Source organism: Otolemur garnettii, unplaced genomic scaffold (genome assembly GCF_000181295.1).
Source record: "Otolemur garnettii isolate 467f Iridium unplaced genomic scaffold, OtoGar3 scaffold00047, whole genome shotgun sequence".
Taxonomy (NCBI): Eukaryota; Metazoa; Chordata; class Mammalia; order Primates; family Galagidae; genus Otolemur; species Otolemur garnettii.
The window spans coordinates 1,330,268-1,337,245 of NW_003852442.1; the positions used below are offsets into that span (position 1 = coordinate 1,330,268).

The 6,978-nt window shown below is 55.6% G+C and overlaps 1 long non-coding RNA gene across 1 annotated transcript; it reads left to right on the top strand.

Moving 5' to 3' along the window:
- Positions 1-5,314: 5,314 nt before the first annotated feature.
- LOC105887122 lies at positions 5,315-6,753 on the top strand. Its single transcript, XR_001161359.2, has 3 exons — positions 5,315-5,335; positions 5,746-5,911; positions 6,693-6,753. It is a non-coding gene; the product is annotated as an uncharacterized LOC105887122 (long non-coding RNA).
- Positions 6,754-6,978: the final 225 nt, after the last annotated feature.

The following is a 6,978-nucleotide window of genomic DNA, read 5'->3' on the forward strand; positions in this document are numbered from 1 at the left end:
GGGCTGTACCCGGCTCAGGCTGGGTGGGTGGCTGCTGTCTCTGGGCTCACTGGCCAGGCATTGCCCCCTCAAAGTCTCAGTTTTACCCATGGGCAAATGGGCACTCATGGCCCTTTACTGCTGGGGTCCCCGGCAGCAATCACACATGGGGGTAAAGTGACACAGTACACAGAAGGGGGCAGCAGGAAGCCCCCTGCTCCAGGCCTTGGCTCCTGGCCAACTTCTAGCCCCACTGCAGGTGTTCTGTGTGACCCAGGGCCTGTGTTCCAGCTGTGACCTTGTGAGCAATACTCCCTGACATTCAGGGTGCAGCCCCCACACACCAGACAGTTTTGCACACGGGGAGCCCCTGAGAGCTGAGAGGAGTGTGGCTGCTGTGGACAGCGGACGCATCTCCTGTTCCTGCTGCACCCTTCCCTGGCAGCTGCCTTGCCATCTCCACTTCCCCATCCTGCCCCACCTGGTCTTTGACTTCCCAGTGTTTTTGGATGTGTAAACTGAGGCAGAGAGAGACACACATGCAGAGTCAGGGACTCCCACCCCAGGGTGTCCTGGAATGACAGAGTGAAGCTGAGCCTCGCAGAGGCCTGAGGATGGGCGTCCAGAGGGCAGAGCCCAGGAGGGAGGTGGGCTGCCCTGGACCCCCGTCTCCTGGGCCACGGCTTGCCCTTCCTCCCGACCTGCACTCTGCCCCTGTGGGCTCTGACCTCTGTTCCTGAGTTTGAAAATTTGCTGATATGGAGAGCTACAGGGTGAGGTGTGGACTTTCTTCTCTGTCTCCTTGTTTACCTGCTAGGCAATTATCGGAAATGAAATTGTTGAGTTGATTCCAGAAAGTTCAACTAAGACAAAGATAATGTTAAAGGTAGGTGAAAGGGCGATGGTTAGACTGTCAGAGGGAGGGAGGAGACAGGCCACTCGGGGATGCTACGGGGGCGCTGGCCCCTCCACACCTGCCCTGTGTCCTTGGAGGCCAGGAGTTCAAGTGGCTATTGAGCATTTGAAATGTGATCATCTGAATGCAGAGGTGCTGAAAGTAGGGTTGCCGGAGGCAGCAAGTAAAAACAGAGGTGCCCAGGTACATCTAAATTCAGATCACTAGGAAACAAGCTTGTAGCATATGTATATCTCACTTGTAGCATAAGTATATCTCATTTGTAGCATATCTCACTTGTAGCATAAGTGTATCTCACTTGTAGCATAAGTGTGGCTCATTTGTAGTGTAAGTGTGTCTCACACACTGTATGGGACACACTTATACTATTTTATGTCTACCTGAAATTTCAATGGACCAGGGCAACCTCCATTTTATTTGGCAGCTCTAGCTCTAAGTGTAAAATACACACTGGATTTCAAAGAGTTGGTACCAAAAAAGGTAAAATGTCTCATTAATAATTTTTATATGGATTATATGTTGAAATGAAAACAAGGAAGATATTTAACATCTGGGGATTAAATAACATATGTTATGACAATTAATTCCACTCATTTCTCTTTACTGGTTAATGTGGCTACTGGGACATCTGAAGCTGTCCCCGTGGTTGTCTGTGGGCCCCTGTTGGAAAGGGCTGGTCTGGACGCTGGTACCTGCAGCTGACATGACCTGGGACATTCCTGGGTTTAGCAATGAAAGCCCCACGGGGTTCCGGGAACCCCTGCTGGCCTGTGACAACCAGGACAGAAGTCAGCCTGGAGTACTGTGAGTGGCTGGGCAGCATGACCTGGGACAGGTGCTGCCCTTCTCAGACTCAGTTTTCCCTCTGGGCACTGGGACTGCTGACACGGAGCATGTAGAGTGACAAGTGACTTGTTCAGGAAGGGAGCCCTGGCACGGCAGACCCTCCTCCAGCCCCCCCAGCCGCACGCAGCTGCACAGGAGCTGGGGCCGCTGTGCAGCCTCAGGGTGCTTCCCTGGGGGTCCTGGCTGCAAATGGATCCCCTCTGCCCCTATTGGAAACCATCATTCTTCTCTCCCTTGGAAATCCCAGAGCCATTCAATAGGCTTTTTGGCCCCTCCTCATCCCTTCTTGCTGGGCAACTCCAGGAACCACATACTGTGAGCAGCTGAGGCTCAGAAAGGCTGGTCACAAGCCTGAGGTCACACAGCATGAGTGGCTGAGCTGAGTTGGGCCCCTCCAAGAGAAGGCAGATAGGAAAGGCATGTAGGTGGCCTTCTTCCTGTCCCAGGGTGCAAAGGCACGGTTCCAGGAGCTCGAGCCTGTTCACCGAGCCGTGGAGTGCAGGTTCTGACTGGCCCCCCATCACCACGGCCGCCCCTTTCTTTTTTTTTTTTTTTTGAGACAGAGCCTCAAGCTGTCCCCCTGGGCAGAGTGCCGTGGCATTACAGCTCACAGCAACCTCCAACTCCTGGGCTCAAGAGAGTCTCCTGCCTCCGCCTCCCAAGTAGCTGGGACCACAGGCATCCGCCACAACGCCCGGCTATTTTTTGGTTGCAGCTGTCATTGTTGTTTGGCGGGTCCGGGCTGGGGATTCGAACCCGCCACCTTAGGTGTACGTGGCTGGCGCCTTAGCCGGTTGAGCTATAGGCGCCGAGCCGGCCGCCCCTTTCTTGAGGTTCCTGGTTGCAGGCGTGGTTCTCAGGCTTGCACACCAGTCCTTTGAGGGAAGTGTGGCGCTGCCAATCGCCCCATCCTACAGCTGAGGCACTGAGAGCCCAAGAATGCAAGGCCCCAGGTGCTAAGTGGCAGAGCTGGAATATGACCCTGTCCTGCCTGGAGGGCTGGCATGAAGAGACCAGATCTGGCCAGCACATGACTTGGGAACCAATATTTGTCTTGAGCCACACTGTTTACAGAGCCTGGTCGCCCACATCATTTTATTGATCCTCCCAGCAGCCTGGAGAGGTGGGCAGATATTTTCAATAACAATTTAAGTTTACAGATGAAGAAACCCAGAGGGTCTTATCCAAGGCCATAGGCAAGTGGGGGGAGATGGGTCCAGATTTGAGTCCATCTGAAGGCAAAGCCGTCTGAGGACACTGGTGGGAGCTGCCTGGGACGGCATAGCACCCAGCTCAGGAGTCACTACAGACCCCAGGGGAAATGTTGCCAAGGCTGGGGACCCAGGCCTTCCTGCCCTCGATGAAGAAGATAGGGTGGGGAGGAGGTCAGGGGCCAGAGCAGGAGCGGGGGGAGGCCCCAGGAGGAGCATGGCACAGGGCGCGCTCTCGCTCTCTCCCCTCTTAAATCCTGGGGGGAAAACTCAGTAGGGGAGTGAATGTTTCTGCTCTGGAGTCCAAGTAGACAGGGGTTCAGCCTAGGGGTGTAAAAGGCTTGCACTTTGAAGTCGGACAAGCCAGGACATGAGCTTCAGCACTTTTGGCTGTGTGACTTTGGGCACAGAGTCACTGAGCTTCCTCATCTGTGATTCAGGGATGATGACACCGACTGCCAGGAAGTGCTTCTCATCCCCGCTGCACATTGCAACCACCTGGGAAGATTTAAAAAATACACTAACACCCAGGGCCTGCCCCAGAGAGTCTGCCATCACTGGCTGGGGACCTGCAGGCAGGGCTGGAGGAGGATGGGCTGAGATACAGCCTGGAAACTGCAGGGCCTGCAGAGGGGATCCCTTACATGCAGTGGTCCATCTGTGTGCTGTGCGGGGACAGTCCCTGTGGGACCCTGTGGCTTCTTTTCTCTGAGCCTCAGTCTCCTCATCTATAAAACAGGGATAATGATGCCTGTCCACTAGGGCACCTTGCTGCCTGGCACCTCGTGGTCCCTCAGTAAATGGTGGGTACTCCTCCCCTCTGCCCGCCAGCATCTAACTCTGGACCCTCTGACTTTGCTCTTCTGACTTTGCACATTCTCAAAGTGTGGCCTCAGACCAGCAGCACCTGGAAACTTATCAGAAATGCAGTTTCTTAGGCTGTGCCTAGACCCAGGGGATCAGAAGTGGTGGGTGTGGGCTCAGCAACATGCCCTGTCACAAGCCTTCTGGGTAGTCCCCAGGACAACCACTTTAGGATGGGATGACAAACTGCCAACACCCTCTCCTGTACCTGACTGCAGGCGCAGCCAGACACAGCAGAATGATAGCCACCTGATAGGACCGCTTCTGGGGAATCCACACCCTTGGGGCAAATGGGAAGCATGGGCTAGAATTCTGCCTGGAAGCCTGGGAGCCCCCGGACTGGAGTTTTAGCATTGCTTCCCTGCTCTATGAGGGTCCTGCCCTTTTCCTGCGGCTCCTCAGCTGTGAAGGCTCTGAGGGTGAGTGCCCAGGTCCCCTGCATGCTGGGAGGTCATTTTCCAGCCTGAGAAGTTCTGCAGACTCTAGCACCTTGCCCAGGCTTCCAGTGCCCTCAACCAGTATGTGGAACATTCTAGTCCAAGTGCTGCAGCAGACCCGCTCCACTCCAGCCATGACCTCTCTCGTCCAGGCCGGTGCCCCACTGGAGGGGTCACATCTCATGTCCACTGTGGATGAGCTACCACTCCTGAATGTGTGTGGAACATTCTAGTCCAAGGCCACTGAGGGACTTTCCCTCTGGCCTACACAACTGTCCCATGGCCTCCCCCTGGAGAAGGCCTGGCCTCTCCTAGCAGGGCCACCCCACCCTTCCAGAGCCACTGCTTTTTCTTCTTTCCCGCATACTGCTGACCCCCCCCTCCAAACCTGTTCTCTTATCAGATCTCACAAAGGCTCCAGGCCTTGACTTCTGGGAAAAGTGGGGTCAGTGGCCCAATCCAGTGTCATGTGATCCGGGCCCTGTGCAGTTTCTGATAAACTGCCGAATTAGACCCTGCCCTGCTCAGCATCCTCCAGGGCTCCCTGCTGCCCTCCCCAGATGCCTGCAGACACTTAGACCCTGCCCTGCTCAGCATCCTCCAGGGCTCCCTGCTGCCCCCCCAGATGGCTGCAGACACTTAGACCCTGCCCTGCTCAGCATCCTCCAGGGCTCCCTGCTGCCCCCCCCAGATGCCTGCAGACACTGATGCTGATCCTGGAGGACCCTGCCTGGCCTTTCCCTGCTTCCCTGCAGGACAGCGGCTCCCCTCCTCTGCAGGCTGAGCGGCTGCAAGGCCCCTTCTTGCTTTACCCTGGTCCCGGGAGCCTGTCCAGACCCAGCTCTGACCTTCTGCTGTTCAGAGGGGCAGAGAGGCCTCTGGAGCAGCAGGGCTGGGTCTGGCCGGGTCCCAAGTGCTTTATGAGCTGGTTCCTAGTAAGCCATGAGGCTCCCGCCCTTGAGAACTGGACCAGACAAGCCACCAAGTGTTTCCTGTCCAAGTGTCCTGTGTTGGGGGAAGAAAACAAGAGGGAGCTTTGGGGAGAGTGAGGCGTAGGAGCGGCGGGCAGCAGCCTTGAGAAGGTGGCACTTCCGCTGGGAGAGCTGGGGTAAAGGAGGTTGAGGACAGGAGGACAGCCCCAGGAGGAGAGTCAGGCTGTTTGTTTAGGAGCCTGGAAAGCGGGGAGGGAGTGTGGAGGGGCCCTGAGAGGCTGCCAAGGCCAGGATGCAGATTCCAGTGGGCTGAAGACACCTGGGACATTATCTGGGCTGTAGTGGGAAGTCCCTGGAGGGTTCTGAGCTGTGAACAGCAGGGCTGGGCAGTAGAAGAGGCAGGAGGGCCACTGGGAGGCTGTGACAGGTGTTCCATGAGGGCTGGCGGCACCTTGGATCCCCACACTGGCTGTGGGGTAGGGGAGAGAGCCAGCTGGCTGCCTATGGTGATGGGTCAATACTGGGAAGTAAGCAGTTAACCAATGGACTTCTCCCAACAGAAAAGCCCCATGTGTGGCGTCTGCCTGTTCTTATGATGTAAATATTTCCACCGTAAGTGATTTCAAGCTACCAACTCACTGTGTGGTCAGGAAGAGAGTGCACAATTGGCTGGATGAGGGAAGAAGAGAGAGAGAGGCCACTTTCCTGATGTGAGCAGGGAGCTGGGTATGGACGGGCTACCTCCTGGGTGGAGATGGCAGAGGAACAGGCCAGGAGAGGGGTGAATCAGGAGTGGTAGCTCATCCACAGTGGACATGAGATGTGACCCCTCCAGTGGGGCACAGGCCTGGACGAGAGAGGTTGTGGCTGGAGTGGAAATGTGGATACTGAGGGCGAAGAGATGATGTCTGAAGCTCAGGGACCAGTGAAGTCACCAAGATAGAGTGAGCAAGAAGAGCATGGGGGGCCAGGATGAGGTGAGAGAACTGCCCTGGTTCTGACAGCCCGTGGGGTTGCCCCCGTCTGCCCCAGTCCAGGAGGATATGGCTTTGCTCTTCAATGGCGCCCAGAATGCTGAGCGAATGTGCCTTCACAGGACTGCCCACTCTGCCTCTGGGTTGTGACTCAGGAGCCTTATAGGATCTTCCAGAGCAGCTCAGAAGGGTCCTAGTGGCTTGGAGCTGAGGTGACAGGGCAGCCCACAGAGACCAGGGGAGAAGGGGAAATGTGTCACCCAGAAGCACAGAGGGGATGAGCTAGAGCAGGGGAAGACTGGGTAAATGTGTTCATGACACAGGCTGTGATGTCACCCAAATGCTCAGCAGCTTTGTAAAGTTCAACGTCACATCATTCCCTGAGGCAGGCACTATCTTTAGCAAAACAGAGAGAAGGGGGGCTGGAGATAGGCGGCTGGACGGCAGCACTGCCTGCAGCACGGTCTAAGTTCCCCCAACCCTTTCCCCAGGCACAAGGCGGAGGAGATGAGATTTACTATGTTTTCTTTCAGGCGAGACCAAATTAAACCATATGCTGCCACTCGGTTAGTTATCATCTTCACTGTTATCTCCATCATCCTTCATAGTCATCGTCACCACTGTCATCATTACTATCAGCACCATCTTCATTATCACCATGATCTTTTGTCACTACCATCTTCATCATCACCACCATCTCCCTGTCATCACCACCATCTCCCTGTCATCACCACCATCTCCCTGTCATCACCACCATCTCCCTGTCATCACCACTATCTCCCTGTCATCACCACCATCTCCCTGTCATCACCTCCATCA